At 37.8% G+C, this 26105-nt stretch overlaps 2 protein-coding genes across 9 annotated transcripts in view; both read right to left on the reverse strand.

Annotated features, from left to right (window-relative positions):
• Positions 1-21168, reverse strand: part of LOC126765674 (uncharacterized) — a 100435-nt gene extending 79267 nt beyond the window's left edge. For 2 of the 7 annotated variants that reach the window (XM_050483352.1, XM_050483346.1), the window contains exon 1: positions 19947-21168. The gene's annotated coding sequence lies outside the window, so the exon portion shown is untranslated. Of the gene's footprint in view, positions 1-19689; positions 19751-19946 lie in introns of those variants that run through there. The other 5 variants (XM_050483351.1, XM_050483348.1, XM_050483347.1 and 2 more) reach the window with 5 other exon arrangements.
• The window catches only part of LOC126765699 (uncharacterized), a 460036-nt gene that overhangs the window by 100624 nt on the left and 333307 nt on the right, over positions 1-26105 (reverse strand). The window lies entirely within an intron of this gene.

A 26105-nucleotide genomic window follows, 5' to 3' on the forward strand; every position in this document is an offset into this window, starting at 1 on the left:
CGGTTTTTTTTTTCAAGATTTGGCGCATGGTGAATATCTGGTCAGTTGTTGATTTTCCACGTCTAATTCCACACTGATAAGGCCCAATCAGTTTGTTGACGGTGGGCTTTAATTTTTTATACAATACGCTCGATAGAACCTTATATGCGATGTTGAGAAGGCTTATCCCACGGCAGTTGGCGCAGATTGCGTGGTTTCTCTTTTCGTAGATTGGGAAGCGCGCTCTTAAATTCCAATCATTGGGCAAAGTTTCGTCTAACCATATTTTGCAAAGAAGCTGATACATGCTCCTTACCAGTCCTTAGCCGCCATGTTTGAATGGCTCGGCCGGCGATCCATCGGCCCCCTCCGCTTTGTTGTTCTTCAGACGGTTGATTGCTATTCGAAATTCTTCATGGTTGGGCAATGGAACGTCTGATCTATCGTCATGGTTTGGGGAATCGTTTTCGCCTTCTCCTGGCGTGCATTCACTGCTATTCAGCAGGGTAGACAAGTGTTCCCTGCATAATTTTAGTATGCTCTGAGCATCGGTTACCAGATCATCTCTGCTGGTTCTACAAGAGTATGATCCGGTCTTGAAACCTTCTGTTAGTCGCCGTATCTTTTCGTAGAATTTTCGAGCGTTATCTTTGTCGTCCAGCTTTTCATACTCACGCATTTCGGCTTCTCTTTTTTCTGTCTGCAAATACGTCTCGCTTCCCTCTTCAACTCTCGGTATCTATCCCATCCCACACGCGTTGTGGTCGATCGTTGTGTTGCCAGGTAGGCAGTTTTCTTTCTCCCCGCTGCGACAGGGCACTCCTCGACGTTCCAGCTGTTCTTTTTGCATTTTCCGAAAACCAATGGTTTCGGTTGCAGCTGTACGTAAGGAGTTTGAAATGCCGTTCCACAGTTCCCTTATACCGAGTTGTTGATGAGTGCTCTCAGAGAGCTGAAGTACAAGTCGGATATCTGTTGTGATTGCCAGCCAGGTAGCTTTGGGTATTTTCTTGAGCTGGAATCAGTACTACAGATAACCATATTTCGGGCCCCGGCGAAGTCAATCAGCCTCAACCCATTTGGGGATGTTTCGTCGTGGAGGCTGAATTTACCGACTGCTGTGCCAAAGAAACCTTCCTAGTCCACCCTAGCGTTACAGTCGCCAAGCACGATGTTGATATCGTGGCGGGGGCGCTCTTATAAGCGCGCTCCAAGCGTTCATAAAAGGTATCTTTGGTCACATCGTCCTTCTCTTCCCTTGGGGACTGGGCGCAAATCAGCGATATGTTGAGGAACCTCGCTTTGATGCGGATTGTAGCTAGGCGTTCATCCACCGGAGTGAATGGTAATACTCAGCGACGGAGTCTCTCCCCCACCACGAATCCCACACCAAAGTTGCGCTCCTTTATATGGCCACTGTAGCAAATGCCACAAGGACCTACTCACCTCAGTCCTTGTCCCATCCATCGCATTTCTTGGATGGCGGTGATGTCAGCGCGAGGACATCAACCAGCTGGGCAGCAGCACCTACCCAATTAATGGATCGGACATTCCCAGTGCATGCCCTGATATCGTAGTCCTTATTTCGTTTGCCATGGTCGTCAAGGGGGGTCAAGGGGGGTCTCTAATCTGAGGCTGTTTGTTATTTTTCATTGGAGGTGTTATTTACGTGGCGGGTCCCAAACCCAGCGCACAACCCTATGTAGGGGAGATTTCACTGTCTCATTTTAGTTCAACTTCAAACGGATGTTCTTAGGCTACCCAGAGAATATAGATGACATAAATGAGGATCAACGTGTGGGCCAATTAATGTGATCACCAATAGTTCCATTGAAACTGTGCTTGAATTCATCAAAAATCAGCCGAAATCATCTTTCAAATTCACAGAAATGGAACTGGATTGATCGCATTTTGGTTGAATAGTTGGGCTTACGAAAGGTGTGTGCTGGGTTTGTTTTATTGTTTGTAAGTCCTAAAACTAAAAGAGTCAGATATAGGATTATATATACCAAAGTGATCAGGGTGACGAGTAGAGTTGAAATCCGGATGTCTGTCTGTCCGTCCGTCCGTGCAAGCTGTAACTTGAGTAAAAATTGAGATATCATGATGAAACTTGGTACACGTATTTCTTGGCTCCATAAGAAGGTTAAGTTCGAAGATGGGCAAAATCGGCCCACTGCCACGCCCACCAAATGGCGAAAACCGAAAACCTATAAAGTGTCATAACTAAACCATAAATAAAGATATGAAAGTGAGATTTGGCACAAAGGATCGCATTTGGACGTAATTTTTTTGGTAAAGTGGTAAAGTGGCCCGCCCCCTACTAAGTTTTTTGTACATATCTCGGAAACTACTATAGCTATGTCAACCAAACTCTACAGAGTCGTTTCCTTCAGGCATTTCCATATACAGTTTAAAAATGGAAGAAATCGGATAATAACCACGCCCACCTCCCATACAAAGGTTATGTTGAAAATCACTAAAAGTACGTTAACCGACTAACAAAAAACGTCAGAAACACTAAATTTTGAAAATGAGCGTGGCGTCGCCCACTTATGGACCAATGAATTTCAATGAAATTCGGTATATCATATTTTCAAAACACCCTGATGACATGTACGAAATATGGGTGAAATCGGTTCACAACCACGCCTTCTTCCAATATAACGCTATTTCGAATTCCATCTGATGCCTTCTCTGTATAATATATACATTAGGAATCAATGATGATAGCGGAATAAAACTTTACACAAATACGGTATTTGAAAAATATGTAAATGACGGATAATGAAATCTCGATTATCACTTTATCATGCGAGAGTATAAAATGTTCGGTGACACCCGAACTTAGCCCTTCCTTACTTGTTTTAAAATATATTTATGTAGAGAGTTATCGCACTTTAAGTATTTTTAACGGTTACGTATAAAGTGGGCGTGACTTTTATACAATTTCACCTACATATTTCCACACTATGAGAACGTATGCTAAAAATAGTTGTACTAAATTATATGAATCGGTCAATCGGGTACGACAAGACACCGCAGACGATTGGAAGTTTCACCACGACAACGCCCCGGCTCACACCGCCTTTCTTGTGAACAGCTACCTAACCAAGGGCGACATTCCGACGCTACCGCAGCCGCCCTACAGCCCAGATGTGGCTCCCGGCTTTTTTTGTTGTTTCCTTGCCTTAAAAGGCCGATGAAAATCAAACATTTTGAGACGACAGAGGGAATCCAAGCAGCGTGCACCTCGGCTCTCAAGCCTATTCCGAAGAATGCCTTCCGTGACGCCTTCAATGCTTGGAAATCACGCTGGCAGCGCTATATCGACGCAGAAGGAGCCTATTTTGAAAGTTTTTAAAGAATTATAAAGACTGGTTCATTAAATTTTTTTAAATGGACTTAACTCTATTACTTTCTAACCATAGTTTGTCTAAAAATATCGAACTGAGGCCTTTTTTTGTTTTTGAGATGTTGTTTAATAATAAACCATCGCGTAGCTCTCCATTTTTACTAAGCCTAAAATGTCAGCTGTCGATTTGTTTTTTCAAACCACCTACGGATGACAAGCGTATTATGCACCATTTTTTTCTAGTTTTTGCGTCACCACATAATACTTGTATTCCTGAGAGACATTGAAGTACTTCACAGCCCATCACAAATATATAAGAGTCAAGTCAGCGGGTTTTCCGAAATTTTTAATTTTTTGTATTTTAGCGCTAGATAAAGTTTTCATCCGATTGTATCCATTTTATGCACAAGTATGTGCCGTGGTTGGAAAAACATGCGTTCACATTTTCATTAGAATAACTTACATATAAGCCGAAAGTTCAAGAACCTTTATATCGGGTGATTTTTTAAGAGCTTGATAACTTTTTTTAAAAAAAAAAACGCATAAAATTTCCAAAATCTCATCGGTTCTTTATTTGAAACGTTAGATTGGTTCATGACATTTACTTTTTGAAGATAATTTCATTTAAATGTTGACCGCGGCTGCGTCTTAGGTGGTCCATTCGGAAAGTCCAATTTTGGGCAACTTTTTCGAGCATTTCGGCCGGAATAGCCCGAATTTCTTCGGAAATGTTGTCTTCCAAAGCTGGAATAGTTGCTGGCTTATTTCTGTAGACTTTAGACTTGACGTAGCCCCACAAAAAATAGTCTAAAGGCGTTAAATCGCATGATCTTGGTGGCCAACTTACGGGTCCATTTCTTGAGATGAATTGTTCTCCGAAGTTTTCCCTCAAAATGGCCATAGAATCGCGAGCTGTGTGGCATGTAGCGCCATCTTGTTGAAACCACATGTCAACCAAGTTCAGTTCTTCCATTTTTGGCAACAAAAAGTTTGTTAGCATCGAGCGATAGCGATCGCCATTCACCGTAACGTTGCGTCCAACAGCATCTTTGAAAAAATACGGTCCAATGATTCCACCAGCGTACAAACCACACCAAACAGTGCATTTTTCGGGATGCATGGGCAGTTGGCCCACTATAGCTATGTCAACCAAACTCTACAGAGTCGTTTCCTTCAGGCATTTCCATATACAGTTTAAAAATGGAAGAAATCGGATAATAACCACGCCCACCTCCCATACAAAGGTTATGTTGAAAATCACTAAAAGTACGTTAACCGACTAACAAAAAACGTCAGAAACACTAAATTTTGAAAATGAGCGTGGCGTCGCCCACTTATGGACCAATGAATTTCAATGAAATTCGGTATATCATATTTTTCTTAACACCCTGATGACATGTACGAAATATGGGTGAAATCGGTTCACAACCACGCCTTCTTCCAATATAACGCTATTTCGAATTCCATCTGATGCCTTCTCTGTATAATATATACATTAGGAATCAATGATGATAGCGGAATAAAACTTTACACAAATACGGTATTTGAAAAATATGTAAATGACGGATAATGAAATCTCGATTATCACTTTATCATGCGAGAGTATAAAATGTTCGGTGACACCCGAACTTAGCCCTTCCTTACTTGTTTTAAAATATATTTATGTAGAGAGTTATCGCACTTTAAGTATTTTTAACGGTTACGTATAAAGTGGGCGTGACTTTTATACAATTTCACCTACATATTTCCACACTATGAGAACGTATGCTAAAAATAGTTGTACTAAATTATATGAATCGGTCAATCGGGTACGACAAGACACCGCAGACGATTGGAAGTTTCACCACGACAACGCCCCGGCTCACACCGCCTTTCTTGTGAACAGCTACCTAACCAAGGGCGACATTCCGACGCTACCGCAGCCGCCCTACAGCCCAGATGTGGCTCCCGGCTTTTTTTGTTGTTTCCTTGCCTTAAAAGGCCGATGAAAATCAAACATTTTGAGACGACAGAGGGAATCCAAGCAGCGTGCACCTCGGCTCTCAAGCCTATTCCGAAGAATGCCTTCCGTGACGCCTTCAATGCTTGGAAATCACGCTGGCAGCGCTATATCGACGCAGAAGGAGCCTATTTTGAAAGTTTTTTTAAAGAATTATAAAGACTGGTTCATTAAATTTTTTTAAATGGACTTAACTCTATTACTTTCTAACCATAGTTTGTCTAAAAATATCGAACTGAGGCCTTTTTTTGTTTTTGAGATGTTGTTTAATAATAAACCATCGCGTAGCTCTCCATTTTTACTAAGCCTAAAATGTCAGCTGTCGATTTGTTTTTTCAAACCACCTACGGATGACAAGCGTATTATGCACCATTTTTTTCTAGTTTTTGCGTCACCACATAATACTTGTATTCCTGAGAGACATTGAAGTACTTCACAGCCCATCACAAATATATAAGAGTCAAGTCAGCGGGTTTTCCGAAATTTTTAATTTTTTGTATTTTAGCGCTAGATAAAGTTTTCATCCGATTGTATCCATTTTATGCACAAGTATGTGCCGTGGTTGGAAAAACATGCGTTCACATTTTCATTAGAATAACTTACATATAAGCCGAAAGTTCAAGAACCTTTATATCGGGTGATTTTTTAAGAGCTTGATAACTTTTTTAAAAAAAAAAACGCATAAAATTTGCAAAATCTCATCGGTTCTTTATTTGAAACGTTAGATTGGTTCATGACATTTACTTTTTGAAGATAATTTCATTTAAATGTTGACCGCGGCTGCGTCTTAGGTGGTCCATTCGGAAAGTCCAATTTTGGGCAACTTTTTCGAGCATTTCGGCCGGAATAGCCCGAATTTCTTCGGAAATGTTGTCTTCCAAAGCTGGAATAGTTGCTGGCTTATTTCTGTAGACTTTAGACTTGACGTAGCCCCACAAAAATAGTCTAAAGGCGTTAAATCGCATGATCTTGGTGGCCAACTTACGGGTCCATTTCTTGAGATGAATTGTTCTCCGAAGTTTTCCCTCAAAATGGCCATAGAATCGCGAGCTGTGTGGCATGTAGCGCCATCTTGTTGAAACCACATGTCAACCAAGTTCAGTTCTTCCATTTTTGACAACACAAAGTTTGTTAGCATCGAACGATAGCGATCGCCATTCACCGTAACGTTGCGTCCAACAGCATCTTTGAAAAAATACGGTCCAATGATTCCACCAGCGTACAAACCACACCAAACAGTGCATTTTTCGGGATGCATGGGCAGTTGGCCACCAAGCTCATGCGATTTAACGCCTTTAGACTATTTTTGGTGGGGCTACGTCAAGTCTAAAGTCTACAGAAATAAGCCAGCAACTATTCCAGCTTTGGAAGACAACATTTCCGAAGAAATTCGGGCTATTCCGGCCGAAATGCTCGAAAAAGTTGCCTAAAATTGGACTTTCCGAATGGACCACCTAAGACGCAGCCGCGGTCAACATTTAAATGAAATTATCTTCGAAAAGTAAATGTCATGAACCAATCTAACGTTTCAAATAAAGAACCGATGAGATTTTGCAAATTTTATGCGTTTTTTTTTTTTAAAAAGTTATCAAGCTCTTAAAAAATCACCCGATATTATACATATGTATATATATAGGAGATAAGGGAATTACTGACCCGATCCGGTCCATTTTTGACATACAGTCGTACTATTAGAAGAAACGGACTCTGTCTATATTTCACTTGTTTATCACAAACATTGATTGATATTTTCCGTAAAAAGTCCGCTCGAATCACTGGGATCCATATTTTGGGTATGTAGAGGCTTGGACAGTTATTGACAATATTTACACTTGAGGTGGCAAACCTAAAAGGAAAAGCTTTTCGATATATTTATTCATTCATTACATCTTGATTTGTATACATACTAAAAAGTGAAAACATCAGATGGAAATTAAAATGATTTAATATAGGAAGTAGGCGTGGTTGAAGTCCAATTCCGCAGATTTTCACACATATACTACTTTGATCAGAAAAGAGTAAAACTTTGTTCATAATTTCAAGATTCTTAATTTATTCTTTAAAATCCATGTCGTCCCCCTAAAAGTAATCGTCCTTGGCCTAAATACTCTTTGTGTTTTTCAAATCTTTGAAACAGTTGTTAAAGTCATTTTCCGGTATAGCATTCAATGCTCGTAGCGTAAGTCTTTAATTGACTTAAAGTGGTCTACCGGAGTGGTCGTTTGAGCCGGAAGTCACACGGAGCTAAATCAGGCCAATTTTTTTTTAAACCTCACTGTCAGTTAGATCGACTGTTAATCGTCGATTCTCAAGCACCAATTCCTTTATTTTACGTTTCCTGACAGCCTGGTAGGTGGAAAGCATTGTTTTGCAGACGTTAACACGACGCTGAAAAAATTGAGTGATTTTGGAACCAATTCTCTTTGAATAATTTGAACCATTCAATGACACTAGCGCGTGATAAACAATTATCACTGAAGGCCTTCTTCAACATTCTGAACGTAGCGTCACCACAAATCTTTTTCCACACACAGAATTTGATGAAACTTCTTTGTTGAATAATTTACTCATCGTAAAAATCGCCAAATGCACTTTATGTACTTAGGAAATTATGAGTATTATTTGGTACAGATGTCACTGACAGTCATACCACCCTAGAAAAAAACATTTGAACGAGCGGGTCTCCGCTCGAAATTTAAAAACTCTTACTACTTTTTGTTGTACATATGTGGTACATGGACGCTGGAGTAATGCATTAACTGATTTTATAAGCTTGTATTAGGTCAAATTCTCTCTTTCGCCTTTTTGTCTTTTGAATTTCGCGGCTATGTATAAAGCGCTACAGAGCTCGTATCTGGCAATAATATACATCTTTGAAAGGTCTTGACAAAACCTTCAAAACGACGCTATGCGTGATTAGTTTGGATATTGCGTTCAACAGTTATAGATGTGTAGACATGGAGTTCACTAACGCCGAAATTGGTGCTATTTTAAAGTTTTCCTTCGTTAAAGGCAAATCCGCTAGAAAAACGTTCCGTGAGATTAATGGTGTTTTGGGGGATGGTACTCTATCACTTCGAACTGCGGAAGAATGGTTTCGACGATTCAGAGCGGGTGAAAACGACACCATGGATAAGCCAGCCACCCGATCAAATCATGGAAAACTTCGAATAAGATCGGCATGTGGCACTATGAGCTGGTCCCATATGGCCAGACGCCTAATTCTACCATCTACTGCGAACAATTGGACCGCTTGAAGCAGGCGATCGACCAGAAGCGTCCAGAATTGGCCAACAGGAAGGGTGTAGTGTTCCACCAGGACAACGCCAGACCACACACTTCGTTGATGACTCATCAGAAGCTACGGGAGCTCGGATGGGAGGTTTTATCGCATCCACCATATAGCCCGGACATAGCGCCAAGTGATTACCACCTATTCCTGTCCATGTTGGTTTAGAGTTGAACTCAAAAGAGGCTTGTGAAAAGTGGCTGTTCGAGTTCTTCGCAAATAAGGAGAGGGGGATATTATGAAGTTGCCGTCTGGATGGAAACAGATTATCGAAAGAAACGGCGCATATTTGAACTAAATCCGATCACTGTAACACTTTTTATAAAGCATTGAACAAAGAACAAACAAAAAAGTTTTATTGGCGCTAAAGGAAATACTGACCAAGTTGATTAATTTTTCGCCGAAGCACATTATTTATCAATAAATTTTTGATCACTTGACATGCAGAATTTTAGATGTGCAATGGGATGTAATTCAAATTTTACCAGAAAATCACGTCAAAAACTTACAACTTATTATTAAGTATAGGTTTGAATAACGGATGTTTGGCTCCAATTGGAACACGTACCCCAAATTTGAAGAGTCCACGTCTGCTATTTGGTATCATATCATATTTGAAATTTAGAAAAAACTTACTATACACGAAGTTTCGGTGCGATCAAAGGACTTTTTGAGTTTTGGCCAGCTTTTTTAAAAATCGGCTACTGTGCACTGGTAAATTTTATGAGTAATAAAGTTCATCAGGGACTCGTCGCTTTAACTTATGCATCAACATTTTTGATGCGAGTTTTGCGTTGTGCTCTCACCAAAAACTGTTAAGATGACAATATTCACCAATAATACTAACGAAGATAATGATTCCCTTATCCGGGAAAAGTTGTGGAAAGATGTTATTTCGACTTCACTGACCGGGAAGGAAGTCTGTCATATTTCTATACTTTTGTAACATGTTGCTACAGATTATAGTAGTTTTGATCACCTAACGGATGTACGGAGCATATATCGTTATATATATACACATGTATATAAGTAGGATTCGAATGAAAAGCGGAGTTGAAATTCGGGTGACTCTTTATTCGAACGTCTGTCCGTGTGAGCTGTAACTTGAGTAAAAATTGAGAAGCTCGAATTAAACTTGGTATAGTGTTTCATAGAAAAAGAGAAAGAACGAAAAACGAAACTTATACAGTGCCATAACTAAGCAAGAAATAAGGACACAAAACTGTAATTTGGCACAAGAAATAAAAGTAACAAAGGACAATCCTGCACAAAAAAATGCGTGAAAATAGGCGCAGCCCCGCCCTGTGTGATGTTTAATCTACATATCTCTCACACCATCAAGCTAAAATAACCAAATTCGTTCAAGACAGATCCCTTAAGCACTCGCAGTGGAGAGAAAACAGACGTTAGAACCGACAACAACACGTGCGGGATGGGATAGATACCGATAGTTGAAGAAGGAAGCGAGACGCATTTGCAGACAAAAAATGTGAGCTGCCGAAATGCGTTAATGCGAAGAGCTCGACAAGCTGACCTACAAGGGTAATGCTCGAGAATCCTACGAAAAGATGCGACGACTAACAGAAGGTTTAAAGACTGGAGCATACTCTTGAAGAACACCCAGTGACTGATGGCCAAAGCATACTTAAATCATGGAGGGAACACTTCTCCAGCCTGCTGAATGGCATTGAAATCATAACACCAAGAGATGGTGAACCCGATTCTCGAGTCGATTATAATGGAGTAGACGTTCCATTGCCCGACCATGAAGAAGTCCGAATAGCAATTACAGAACAACATAGCGGCGGGGGCTGATGGATTGCCTGCTTACACATTAAGAAACGGCGGCGAAGAACTGATAAGGAGCATGCATCAGCTTCTTTGTAGAATAGCATGTCCTACATTTTGAATTTATGTATGCTCTGCCAACTAACAAGAGATAAGCCTTCTCATCATCGCATATAAGGTTCTATCGCGCGTATTGTGTGAAAAATTAAAGCCCACCGTCAACAAACTGATTCGACCATATCAGTGTGGCTTTAGGCCTGGAAAATCAACAACTGACCAGTTATTTACCATACGCCAAATCTTGGAAAAGACCCGTGAATAGAGAATCGACACGCACCACCTCTTTGTCGATATCAAAGCTGCTTTTTACAGCACAAAAAGGAACTGCCTTTATACCGCGACTTCTGCTTTTGGTATCCCCACGGAACTAATACGGCTATGTAAACTGACGTTGAGCAATGCCAAAAGCTCCGTCAGGAGAACCTTTCCGTGTAAGTGATCAGACCATATAGCAGGAGGGGAACAACAGACGGAGAAGACTTCCATTTTGATTGCGTACTTAGTCCAAAGTAGCACCTGTGGACAAGAGTTGAATTTCTAAGCTGACATTGCTGTTGAGCGGAATTATCTATGACTTCAAATTATGAGTGTCCACAACGATAAGATATTTCGTCTTTTTGTCGTTCACATTCAGACGCTTCGCTTCCTTAGATGCGCTTCTACAGAAAACAGATCTAACGACGCGGTTGTTGAGGAATATGATATCAATATCATCGACGTACACCAGCAGCTGTGCACTCTTATAGAAGATTGTACTTTTTCTATTCTGCACGATAGGAAGTTTCCTTGTTTGAAACCTTTCTTGATATCGAACGACTCGTAGAGGTATTTCCCGATTCTGACGGAGCATTTGATGTTGCTCAACGTCAGCTTACACAGCTGTATTAGCTTTGTGGGAATACCAAATTTAGACATAGCGGCACGAAGGCGGCCTTAAAATCGACGAAAAGTTGGTGTGCAAGATATGGCGCATAGCGAAAATCTGATGGAGGGTAGATATTTCAGGTCTAAAGTCACACTGATAAGGTCCTATTGGCGGTGGGCTTCGGTCTTTCTTACACTATGTTTCATAAGATCTTATATGCGTATTATTGTGGGGTCTCCCTTTTTGTGGATTAGGCAATTTCATAGAAATTTCGAACATTACCACTGTTGGCCAGCCTCCATCTTTTCAAACTCACGCATTTCGGCTTCTTTCTTTGTTTCTGAGCGCATGCATTTCATTTACATCTTCAACTATCGTTATCTATCCTACCCCGCTCGTGTTGTAGTCAATCGTAATAATGCGAGGTAGGCTGCGACACGACCATCCCTTATTGCACCAGCTGTAAGTAAGATGTCGGTTGTGATTCCAACTTCTCAACGTCGTACCTTTCATTTGTTTGCTGACGGGTGTGCTTTGCTATACAGAGATCATGGAGGTCAACCAATAACAAAAAACAACCATAATGTTTAATCCTTGAAAAAAATATGGAGTTATTTTATAGCGACTAAATAATTTTCACCACTAACGGTCAACCAAAAATAAAAACTCGAGCTTAATATACTATACACCAATATTGCACAGATGTTTTAACGTAGATTTGTTTCGAATCGAAATTTGGCCATTTTGCTCGATGGCATGGCGCTGAGTCATCCTGGAATATTAGGTGATCGATATAAGGATAAGGCACTTTAATTATGGATTCACTATTTCATCAGAAAGGTCATTAGCCTTTGAAAACCTAATTTTCTTTACTATACACCTAACTCTTTTTTTACACGGTTTCTTTTTACACGGACTTGAAGTTACACGGTTGAGAAAATTTTTTTTTTGTAAAAAATTTTTAATCTACTTCGGTTTTTAAATCACTGTCTTGTCATTATGTTTGTTTTTACCACACTTAGCACCATTGCTGAAATGAACATACATAGTAGTAACTGGGAAATCCCTTTATTCGATAACTCTTACCTACACATCTTGTTCATATGATATTTAAATTGCTGAAATGGATATCTCCAGCGATGATACCGACTTTACTCCAGTTCGTCGCAAACAATTGTTTTCAAGTAGCGACGAATAATTATGTAGCAATGTAAATATTTTTTCCTTATTTCTATTCTAATTTTTCTGTTCTTAGTTCTGGATTAACAGTTTTCTTTTGTTTTTGCTTAATATACCAATTATTCACCCGTATGAATTATGTATTTTAAGTTTTAATGCTCAATAAAATGCCATATGAACATACAATTTGTATGCATATCCGATTTTTCATAGTTTTCAACATTTTTTACACGGTTTTTCGAAGTAAAACTTTTTTTTTATTTAATCTTACACGGTTTTCAGATGACATTTTCTATAGGAAACGCCTCTTTTTTTACACGTTTTTTCACACGGATTTCTGAGGAACGTATCTACCGTGTAAAAAAAGAGTTGGGTGTACTATTATCCTGCAACCTCTGACTACCTCAACGCCGCACGTAACGTAAATTTGAGAGCTTAAAATTAAATTTGCTTTCATCAAACTACATAATCTTTTGCCAATTATATTGATTCCAATTTTGTTATCCGATAAAGTCGTGCAGCCTTCCTTTTTGTGTTAATGGTGACTTTTTGGCTGTGCTTTTTCCATATAAACCCACAAAATTTTGCATATCCGCCCTTATAGAAAGTGCACTTTTAAAGCAGCCGCTTAAAATTCTTCAATTGATGAAAATATTAAAAAAGTAAAGAATATCGCGCTTGAAAATCGTCAAGCACGTGTTAAAGAGATGGCAAGAGAGCTCGACATCTCTCATGAGTCGGTTCGAACGATTTTGGTGGATATTTTGGGTATGAAACGCCTTCTTGCTCCCGCATTCATGGCAACCATTAAAAAACAAACTGAAATTGCCATTCCGGGGAACCCATTATCCGTCGATCGAAGAGATAGAATAAAATTCGCAGAATGCGCTGAATCTACCTCTATCTACATGACCAAGACGCCTTTCACCAGATAAACTGGCAGCGCCTAAAGCAGAATTCGAAAGTATAATCAAATTGGGCATCTGCCGCCCATCGAACAGTAGTTGGGCCAGCCATCTTCACATGGTAATGAAAACAGACGGTACCTGGCGACCATGTGGAGATTTCAGGGCATTCAACAGTGTAACAGATCCAGACCGATATCCAATTCCATATCTACTGGACTTTACCTATAATTTAAAAGGTATTCAGCCGAAGGCCCTGTCGCTAGTGCTGTTATGTTTTATAGGCAGTATAATTATTCATAATTGTATTTCCTTTAATAAATAAAGATATACAATTTAAAAGGTAAGATGATCTTTTCAAAGATCGATCCGCAAAAAGCTTTCCTCCGAATTCCCGTAAATCCAGAGGATATTCCGAAAGCAGCTATCATTTCGACTTTCGGAAGACCCTTCGGTCTTCGCAACGCAGCGCAGACATGCAAAGATTCATACATGATGTCCTACGAGAACTAGATTTTACATGTCCATACATGGGTGACATCTGCGCCGCATCATCATCCTTAAATAAACATCTATGTCACCTCTGTCAACTCTTTGAGCGCCTACAAAAACATAACCAAAGACTCAATACTACAAAGTCAGTCCTTCGAAAGTCCGAAATTACATTCCTAGGGCACACCGCCTCAGCAGAAGGACGACGAAGTAAACAGGACTTTGAATCGCCTCCTTTTGGAGGTCCACTGATGCGTTAGAATCAGCTATCTTTATCGATTGTCCAGTGAGAATTTCAAAACATTTCAACGATTAGAAGCGAAGTTATTGCGTTTTAAATGTCAGTATGTTTGTGTTATCGGTGCGAAAATGAGCTGCGAAGAAAGAGCCAAAATTAAATTTTGTTTTAGAATTGGTAAAACCTTTACCGAAACGTTTCAGTTGATGACACAAGTTTATGGCCTATCCCGTAGCAGAGTGCACGAGTGGTTTCAACGTTTTCAAAGTGGTCGTGAGGACACAAATGACGATTAACATGTGGGCCGATCAAGATTCGTGATCACCGGAAATTCCATCGAAACTATGCGTGAATTCATCAAAAATCAGCCGAAATCATCATTGAAATTCATGGAAATGGAATTGAACATTCCTAAAAACCAAACCTCAATAATAACAGCATTTCTCTACGATTTAATTTATTTTTAAAACCTTCCTCTTCAATCACTCTATCTATAAAAAAAACTGTATCAAAATCCGTTACATTGTTTTCTAAATTTAAGCATACATAGGGATAGATATTTGTCGATCAGTTAAAGTGAAATAGTTGATATTAATAAGAACCAATGGGATACAATGAAATTATATAAATTTTGATTTCAGCACTATGTGTTTATTAAAAGATTGTGGATTCTAGCTGGAGCGAACGCTATGCGCTTTATTTAAATTCCAAACTAAAACTAAATCTTAAAATATAAGTCCTGCTTGCTTTTCCCTACTCTTGGCACAATTTTGGAGTAACTACCGTTGCTGCAATGAACTGCACCTGCTAATATTGTTGTTGCTGTAGCGTACCTTAATGCAATTTGGAGGTTGTTGTTATTGTGAGGACAAATGATGAATTTCTGTTGCTGCGTTGAAATATGAACTGTTGATGTAGCGAAGAATTTGCGTTCTAATGTGTTAACTGCCCCGTCTAAATCAAGGCCGGCCGCGGCCGCTTTCATGATATTGGCTACCGCTTTCTTCTTATTATCTCTGTCCTGAATGCATTTATTCGCCCTGTACATCCAAAATACTAATGCTTCACCTATAATGGTAGCAACAGCCAGTATCACAAGTTGAAAAACTGTGTTGAAGGAATTGCAGGTCGGAGGTTTCGTTGAAAAACGTCGTACCATTAATGCAAACTTCTCCTTCGAATGTTACTAAATAAGTGCCGGTTATTGTAATCGATGAAGTTTCTTCTTCCCGAACTTCGACTGTTTGGTCGTTTATGATAAGTAAGCCAATGCCAACTTCGATGTTAGGATCAAGGTTATTGGAGGTAGTTTTTCATGACGCCTTATTATTGTTGAATAGTTGTCACACAATTGTAGAATTTTTTTCTTATTTTACAAAAGCTTGCAGTTTGTAACTGAAAACGTTGAGTTGCCGCGATCCGCAACGGTATCGGTCGGAGTAAATGATACTGTCCAAATTTGTTATAACTGCTCTACTTCTGGCCATTAACAATTCGAAGAGATTACCAGTGATAGCGTCGGTTTGTTTTGTATTGGCAATAATATTTGCTGTTGTTAACTCGGCTATAATCGTGTAAGCGGTGTCTACGCCAATAAAGAAGAAGAATAAAATTTGTTAACAGTCTCAATGAATTTATCGATATGCTGTTGTATCTGAGAGTTTATGAAAAGTTGACGGTCATTCCATAAATTCTTGTGCTTTAAATATAAGATCATTAAAATTGTCGAAATCTGGACTTCCAGCCCTGTATTTTAGCGCAGTGTCAATTATATATATGCTTCGCGCTTATCTATTGTGAATTTTCACCTTGTCAATGAATCGATAAATTTGATCAATGTCTGCCTGAAGAACTTTAGTCATGTGTGATTGAGGAAAACGTGAAATATATTTTCCGTTTCTCTCAAAACGGTGAGGTAATTTATCAAATTTATTCGATGCGTTAAGAAGTCATGTTTGTCCGAAACTGCTATATTTCCGTCAATAACTTGTATGTAGTTGGATTTTTGCAAATTTGATAATTATGCTGTCGGATCCCCGAGTACGAAAAAGTGGTAATATAACTCTGTAAAGGGGAAAATAAAATCAAAAATTATTACCTGAGATTACTCTTGTGAGCCTTCCTATTATCTATTAAAACTTTGGATCTAGATCCTTTTGAACCGTTTTTTCCGTAACAACTTAGCCCTTCCTTACTTGCTTTGTTTTTACTTTTTACACCAAGTCACATGAAAAATTTATAAAAGATCTTGTCTGTAGTCCTCAGGAATTAGTTTTCACTGAAACCGCGTTCGACTCCAATTATGATTGTAACGTATCTTTATTCAATTTTGCTGTTGTTGTTATTGTGAGGACAAATGGTGAATTGCTGTTGCTGCGTTGATATATGAACTGTTGATGTAGTAAAGAATTTACAGGTTGGTGGCAAATTTATGAACGTATGAGTAATCTATATATTAGGTTCATTTTATATCAAAAACCGTGCACAATTACTTATTTTCCACTAGGATCCCACGAAGTCGGGTCAATGTATTTAGAACTTCCTCGGTTATAAAGGTTTCGAAGTTCCCTACATTTTTAAAGAAAAAACTCAAATTACAAATTTATAGGGGAATGCTTATTATCATTCGAAAAAACATGTTTAGGCATTATTTTTAATCTCTTTAAAATATTGGCCGTGGCTAGGACCATCCGGTGAGTCCAATTTTCTATGATTCGTGCGAGCATTTCGGCTGGTAACTGGCTAAAGACACCCCCGATGCTTTGGTCCAAGGCCTGAATTGAAGCGAGATTATCCGCATGGACTTACTATCCCCACAGGAAAAAATCTAACGGTGTGATATCACACGATCTTTGTGGCAAATCGATCGGTCAAAAACGTAAAATTAGCTGCTCACCGAAGTGCTTTTTCAATAAATCCAATGATTGATGCGATGTGTGGAAAGTGGCACCGTCTTAGAAATGTCGCCGAAATCACGAACTTGAATTTCAGGCATCAAATAATCGCGATAACGGTTGCCATTGACGGTTACGTTCTCATTGACATCAATTGTGAAGAAATATGGACCGATGATTACACTGGCCCACAAACCATACCATACCGTTGTTTTTTAGGGTGAAATGGTAGCTCTTTAATCTCATCAGGTTCTTCTTCTTCTTAAATGCAGCAATTGTGCTTGTTTACATACCCATTGCGCCAGAAATGAGCCTCATCACTGAACCAAATTTGCCTAAAAAACGTCAGGTGCTTTTGAAACTTTTCAAGAGCCCATAAAACAAAGTGATGGCGCTTCGGAATGTCCGAATAAATCCTTGCACAAGCTGTATTTTGTACGATTTCAATTTAAGATCACGATAAAAGCGCCAAGTTGTCCCATACGTCAGTTGGAGTTGCTGCGAACGTTGCCGAATCTACTCTCTACGGTCTGCGTGTGCAGTCTCACCTATGGCTGCTATATTTTCTTCAATGCCTGCTAGACGGGATCTATTACATGGGTGATGATGTTGCGGATAGTATACTCAGTATGCCGATTATATTGACCATAAGTTGGCCAAACGCGCACGAAACACATTCCTTACAGAACGCGAATTTGTATAATAAAATTGAACGATTTGTGAACGTTGTTCAGGCGTAAGTCTTTCTATGACGAAATGCTAAACAATACTGAACAAAACTAACATGACAACTTGTACGACACACGTGATATGTCAAAAAAAAAGCTTTGAAAAAAGTGTCTCTACTTGGATCACATAATTTTTAACAAACTTTTCCACTTTCTTTTATTATAACATCACAAATTTTGACCAACCTCAAAGGTTTAAAATCAGGTGGAAATCGGAAATCTCTATATATTTTGACATTTCTGAGGTATACTCATGCACAGGCAGACATATTCAGTATAAGGTTAATTAGAATAAAATATAATAAAATCACCATATATATTATATGTATGTAGCATATTGAAGCTTGGTTAATTCGTAAACCAATTTCACATATGTATAGTACCGAACTACTTATATATTATATCTACGTATTGTATAACAGTTCATATAGTTTTTGTGAGATATAATATATACTTATTTAGAGAAAAATATGTTTTTTTTAGTTTTGCAAAAGTACCACATACATATATCCTCTCCCATATATAAGGAGTACAGTCGACCGGATGTTTGAACATGGATTATGTGAAGACTTGGGCTTGAATTTTTCACCCAATCTCTTTCATTTTAGCCACTAAGGTATACTATTATTATGAAAAGACGCTTTCTTAATTTCATTACGATAACTCACAACTTTTTATATATGTGGACTTAAGTCAACGGGAAGTTCGAAAATGATTATATTAGGCATTTGAGAGCTAACCTGGTTTAATCCGTTTTCCATATACAGACATTATTTTACCAAAAAACCGTTATTTTCGTTCAAAAGTTGGCAATGTACACTGGGGTCTCCATATTCAGTGTCTGAATGGTACGGTTCGTTTTTGACAGACTTTTCTTAGAAGCACTAGTTTTACAGATTAACCGATATGTTTGTTAAACAGATAGCAATAGGCACTGGAATCCCCATATTCGGTTTCTAATGCTTAAACAGTTATGATCTGATTTTGACAATTTTTAGGCACAACTAGTGTGCCGGAGTTGTGTAGAGTTCTATTCCGATATATTCATTAGAAAGTGAGAGAATCTATAACATTTGTGTTATATGGAAAGAAGGTGTAGTTGTGATTCGATATCGCCCATTTTCAAACGTAATGTTATAATGCCAGAATAATGTTGCGTACCGTATTTGATTAAAAGTGATATAGAAGATCCGGAGACGTGTGTTTGCCCTAAAAGTGTGCGGTGTCACATCCATAGTTCCATTTTGGCATCCGTCTCTTATAAAGTTCTCTCTTGTTATTTTGGGTGTTACATTTAACGTCTCTGACACGTTTATTTATTAATTTATACCATTTTTAGTAGTTTTACCACAACTGTTTTATAGGGAGTGGGCGGAGTTACAATTCGATTTTGTTCAATTTAACACTGTCGGATGTACTAAGACAACATTTTGGCTGATTCTGGAGGCGCAATTTTTCAATATCTTTCAAACAGCATATGCCCTTCTCTAATGCGGTACGTCATACCAAATAACCTTCCTAAATTTACTGTGGAGCTTAGTCATGGAATTGTATACGTTTTCGATTAGATGCGTTTTATGGGCGTGGCAATGGTCCGATTCATCCCATCTGCAATAGCAACATACCTAGTTTTATTTAGATACCAGCTCGATGATACGATTCTGATCGTTCATATATATAAACATATATAAAATATATATATATAAGTGATACAAACAACGGTTAGGTGAACAAAACTATTATACTCTATAGGAACATTTTGCGATAATATAAAAGTATGTTTGTTGAAATATAGAATTAAAGTTTTGGTATGCTTTGGTTATTTGATAACTAATATTGAATATAGCTAATTCTTGTAAATGACATCAGTATAGTTGTGTCTATTTTTGTTAACGGTTATTCACACAAATGCACTTACTCTTTCAATTGGCACAGCCAATGACAGCGCCACGTAAACGTAAACACTCAAAGCAATTATTATATATACATATGTACGCTTACATTCGGAAGTCTAACATATTTAAACAAATATGTATATGCATACGAGAATGAATGGCGTGTTTGCACAGGTAAAAACGCGTACACATTAAAATTGTTAGAAAAATATGTACTAGTTATTTTACATAAGGAATCTTTCAAAAATACTTTTATATAAAATTTAAATTGTATACATACATATAACATATTATTCGATAAATTCGTCTCTCTGTCCTGTCGCTTAATGAGCTACTTCGGTACAATTCCCGTACATCTTAATTATTTAATGCAAACATGGTGTGGTTTATAGTTGTGTTATCCATTTTTGCACCAGTTATATCTTAAAATATTTCAACCATTTTCACCACAGAATTTCATTAAAAGTTTCAATAAGAATAAACATTGCCAAATATTAGATCTTTTATAATTAGTTGCAGACTACCAATTAACTAATTTTATATTTGGGAAAGTTAACACCTTATTTGTCTAACAAATTTTTTGACAAATGAAAATTCATTCTTATTTGTTATTTGAAAACACCAACGAAATTTCTGTCACAAATAATGAATCATCATTATAATTAACATTTAACAAAGTTTCACATCCTACTTTTATGTTTTGGTTTAAACTGAAATCAGAGGATAAACTCATGTATAACACTTATTACACTCCAAAATAATTAATTTAATAGATTCACAATTAATTTTTATTTTCCTTTGCTATTTGAACACGTATTGTTAATTGTTTTAGTAAATTTGACACATCACTTGTGCTGTAATACTTTGGTTTAATTATTCACTGTGCGAGAAGTTATTGATTTGCATCATATAATATGCGATAATTGTGTATTTAGTTTTCCATAGCACTATTTCATTAATTATTTGAATTCATAAAACTTGTTGTTTACTTTTTAAATGGTGTGTATAACGTATTAAAACCGGCAGCTCTCACCTCCATCATCATACGTAGCCGCGTCATCATAGCAGCATAGCACTACTTTTACTGCTTAAGACATCGTTTGAGTAGCAGGTTAACTACTTTGGTGAGATGCGTGTACATAAACCAAATGTAGGCGAAATGCGTTCGGGAAATGCTGATACTCTTTCGCCGAAAGTGAAACTAGCACTGTAGTGTTTCTGACTGCGTATTGCATCAATGCTTGGCGCCGTAGAGAAAAGTGTCATCGAATTTCAAATGAGGCCGACGAAGTTTATTGTCAAAGATGAGGGGCAAAATGGTAAGTACAACAGTATAATGTAACTATTTTCTTTCATTTTCTTAATGCCATCTTACAATGGTTCATTGGTATTTATCAAATGAATTGTTAGAAAACCTTACGAAAGGGCGCTCATGTGCAAGAGGTCAACTTCACTTCGATATTTGTGGCACACTGAGGCTGCGTGCTGGCGTGGCTTGTGTGCAACCTAAATGCTCTGATGCAATTACACAATTAAAACAAAAGCATCATCAAATTCACGTCAAATGTTGTTTCCTCCAACATTAATGATAACTGGTAACATATAAAATTAATACCTAGCTAGTATAATAATAGCCCAATAACAAGAACAAGCTATAAAACGCTTTACTGATTTAAATATCAGTTTTTCTACTTAAGAAAATCATACTCAACGAATATAATGCAAAACTACAAAAAAACTTCAATCTCCAATTATTATCACAAATATATTTTTGCAACGAACAAATGTATATATGTGTGTACAGTATTCCATTAAAATTCGTAATTCTCAATGGTGACAACTGTTACAAGCATAAGCGAAAAGCAGCTGGTGGTGTACCATTCACGAAGCACTTGTTACAAAATATTTATTTGCAATCTCTCTGTCGCTCTGCCTTATCCAATGAACAGGTGCTGTTGTTATTTTACAACTGCTAATGTTCAAGCCTCTCTTATCATTACATATAAATGCATTCAAATATTGTAGAGTGAAAGAGAATGTATATTCTCTTATTATGATAGAACTGAAATTTGGTTGGCCGTAACAATATCTGCGTACTGGTATAGGCATGCCTCCTTTAATATTGCTGCTATTTAAAAACATAAGTAATCGCTTAACAACTTATTCTGCAATATTCTGGCCCTCTTATATAATATTTATGATGTGTGTTATTACAAACATAAATAAACGCGTAATATATACATATGAGCAAAGGTATATACATAGGTATCTTGTATTTTTATGTCCATTTAGAACAATAGGTTGCACTACTACCACTACCAGCTGCTAACGTTATTTTTGTTATATGAATCTAGTTATATTGAAGTAATTGTTATTATTGTTATTTAATACTAGCGTTCAGACCAGTTCAACCTGACACCATTTCCTGCAATATTTCTAAAATAGCATTAATTTCGATCCTACTTTCTTAAAACCGTCAAATCTTAAATATGCTTATGCGGAAAAGTACTACATATGAATTATCTATAAAACGTGCGATTCAAAAGCATAAATTAATTAATAATTATATGATTAACTAGCTGACACCGCAGCCGTTGTCCTGCGTGAAATTATGTGTTTTGAAATGAAAAGAAAGTTATTTTTATCATTTCATTTTTTTTTTCGATGTAACGCAGTTTAATAAACAACATTTTTTGGTTTCTGTTCCGGTGTACAGAAAAGATGGTTTTCCAACTCGTGAGAACGCCATGTACATACATATATCTGACCGTGTCAAAAACATAGCATTTACAAATTTATGCCACACATTATGATTGGACACTAGTTGATTGTCATCTCAAATGCAATTTTCACTGGAAACGGAATACGTTTGAACCGAAATGGCAAATCGTTAGAACTCAAAGGAATTCTAAGAATCAAGCATTCTGCCCCCTTGTATTCTATAGCGCAGATTGCGGAACATATTAACGACAGATCCAACTTTAAGATGTAAATAATGCGGTGGCATACCAAGCCTGAATTTAGAAAATCCTCTGGGTAATTCACGGCGTCGTCTTGATTGTCAAGACGATCGATGGATTTGTATGAGCGCAAGTCTCCCGGAATTTGACTTTAAATCTTCCAGATTAAGTCAAGAACATCGGTATTTTTGGCAACTAACATTGCGCGTGCAATTAAGGAATCGTAGTCATCTCTAGTGAATTGATAAAGGGAAAATGGAATTGATATCAAACCACCGGAAGTATCAACCGGAATTGTACCATTTCCAATTTTTAGCGAAGACGATGTAATGATGCAATGTTATTTTTGTTCGTATCCCATAACTGACGCGGATTTTAAGGGGGATATGTCGAAATGTTTATCGCGAAAAGTGTGCGAACTTCATTTTCATTCCAGTGATTAACATGTTCCAGCAATTGTAATTGCTGGCTTACTTCTCCAAAACTTGCACCCACCGTACCATTCACAGTACGCAATGACTCAAATAAAGTTGAACCGCGTACATTGACCTAAGCTAGAGACAATCGTCGTTTTTTGGGTGGATTTCGTAAATTCGTCCTATTGCATTAGTTGATAACACACCTGGATGTCCATCTACTGGTTAGCCTTGCTTTTTGCGCAACTATTTCTTCGACGATACATTCCAGGTATAATATCAAGGTATTTCCGATTAGAGCAATGTTCTCGTCAACCTATAACTGACGAAAGTTGATAAAAACTCGTGAATATTAATTTGATTGCTGGCGGTGTTTTCACTGACTGTACTGTATTCTCTGGGCTGAAGTACACTCTTTGGCCATTCTCCAAATTACCTGCGAGACGCACAACAGTCGGAAAACGTTCATGAATTGTAAAAGTAAATATCTAACAAAGCGTGAATGGTGAACGTTCATGAATTGTAAAAGTAAATATCTTACAAAGCGTGAATGGTGAATATAGTACGATTCGTGGGTTGTCAACTTCGATATTCACTCTTCTGAATTGAATGCTGAATGTTCTGCCATTGTCGTCTGGTGAGCGATGGCGATAGAGTGGATATATATCATTTCTAGTTTGGGTTTCCGAAAGAAAAGCACGTGGATAGTGTTTCGTGCATTTATTGTCAGACATACCAACCGAAGTGAGATTATAGTGTCCGCAAGGTCCATGAACCATATTGGTTTTCATCACTTCGTATAATACTTGATATTTCTCTACACAAGGAATTTCCGCAGAAATGATTTCAACAGTTTGATCTGGTGTAACCACCACCATTCAAATAATAATGTGTGCGTGCGGCACATCTCTTTTTTGCCACTCAACAGAGTACATCTAACATCTAACAGCACCACATATGTATACGTTGCTTCAAGACAAAGTCCATCAAACATCGTAACTGTTACTTGAAAAGTTGTGCTGTGACATCGTGACGATCGCTTGCTGATTGACCGATATCCATAATTCCGCACGTAGGGCACCGCATCCTGAGAGTACTTCTTGCCTTGCTTTGCCTTGGGCTGCCATATGTTGATGGAAAGGACTGTTTTTAGGGGTTTTCCAGCAATTATTCGAATTGCCTGCCGTAAAAACCATCCTTGAACCTCAACGAACATTTTAAAAAAAAGAATTGGCAAAATTGGTCGAGGTGTTGTTGAGTTATGCGCTTAGCAACACATTTTGCGATTCATTTTAATATATAAGATAAAGCGCGGGCCGTTTCAAGACATATCATCATATCATTCAGTACAATTTAATGAATAGAATAAGAGGAAAAGGACGTTCTTGTATAGTATATATATGATCATTTAAAAAACTCGAGTTAAATATGGAGTTATACATATATAAAAATGATCAGGATGATGAAACGAGTTGAAATCCGAGTGATTTTAGTAAAAATTAAGATACCTTAATAAAGCATTGTAAACGTGTTCATTTGCAAAAAGGTGAGAAGGATTTAATAAATGGGTGGAATCGGACAACTGCCAAGCTCGCAAAACGCTTTTGAACGAAAATTTATAAAGTGCAAGCACAAAAGTAAAAATGCAATGGCTCAGGAAATCGCAGTAGCAAGAAGAACACTTGGGCAAATTTTTAGAAAAAATGGGCGTGTGGTCGCCCTGTGAGGTGTTTAATGTAGATATCTTCTTAAATGTTCAAGTTATAATATCCAAATTCGCTAACAACCAGTCACTTAAAGACCCCAATTAACGCTGTAAAAAATGGGAGAAATCGCCCCCGCCCATTTAGCGGTTCTATTAAAAATTACTAAAAGTGCGACAATTCAATAAATAAATGCGCCAGAGGCAAAAAAATTTAAAACTGGTATAATACAAGAGGATTTTATGGACGATCCATATCCACCAAACTCCATCTGATTCTTACACTTCTCAGTTTTCAAATGAAGTACCAATGATTTAAACTATGAGCAAAGAATAGTAAGACTTTGTTCATAATTTTAACATTTATAGTTTATTCTTCAAAATCTATTTCGTCTCCCTCAAAATAATCTCACTTGGCCCCAATACACTTGCGTCAACGTTATTTATAATCCTCGAAACATTTAAAGTCAGTTTCCGGAATAACATTCAATGTGCGTAGCGATTCACGTTTAAAGTTATGATTTGACTCAAAACGGGTTTTCCGGATCAGTCGTTAGAGTTCACTGAATAGCCAGAAGTCACATGGAGCTAAATCAGGCGAATTCAGTCATTCTGGCAAGATATTGGTTGAAAATGTGGCGAAAAAGATACATGCAGTAGGCTCCTTTGACGAATAGCTTCGCGAAAACGACACAATACAAATAGTATTCCTTGTTCCCCGTGGACAGTTTGGCCTTGTCAACAGAATCTTGATTTTTGACCTGCTAAGCTGTGGTTTTTCGGCTTCGGGCTACCTTTGCCGCGATATTTGGCCAATCTGATTATCTGTTATCGAATCGTAAACTTATACTAAATTTGATCGATAGAGGTGAGCAGTATCATGCCCAGTTATGACCCCGGATCCTAAAAGGTAATCATGTATCCTCCCTGGGGTAAAATATAATGTCTCATATGTCACGATTTTAATTCTCTTTCCAGCACTGAATTATCTGACTTTACTTTTTCGAAATTAAAAAGACTATATTGCTTTCTCTTAATAAATATAATTGTAACGCCTTGTTTTAACGTATTTTAAAAGGTAGCTGTTGAATAGTTGCTTGAAATTTCTATTTCTATAACAGAACAGCTTTAGATCTCGATGCTTAAAATACTCTCTTGCATTTTATGACTCGATTTATTCCGCACCCGCTCCTCGCGACGGGAGGAGTGTAATCGCTGGGTTATTATTATAACCTTTTACCACGATCTCTTGTGCCGAATTACATTAATTATTATGTCTTAATTTTCCGCTTAGTTATTGCACTTTATAGATGTTTGTTAATTGGCGTTTTGAGGACGTGGCAGTGGTTCCATAACAAACA

Source organism: Bactrocera neohumeralis, unplaced genomic scaffold (assembly GCF_024586455.1).
Source record: "Bactrocera neohumeralis isolate Rockhampton unplaced genomic scaffold, APGP_CSIRO_Bneo_wtdbg2-racon-allhic-juicebox.fasta_v2 cluster11, whole genome shotgun sequence".
NCBI classification, from domain to species: Eukaryota; Metazoa; Arthropoda; class Insecta; order Diptera; family Tephritidae; genus Bactrocera; species Bactrocera neohumeralis.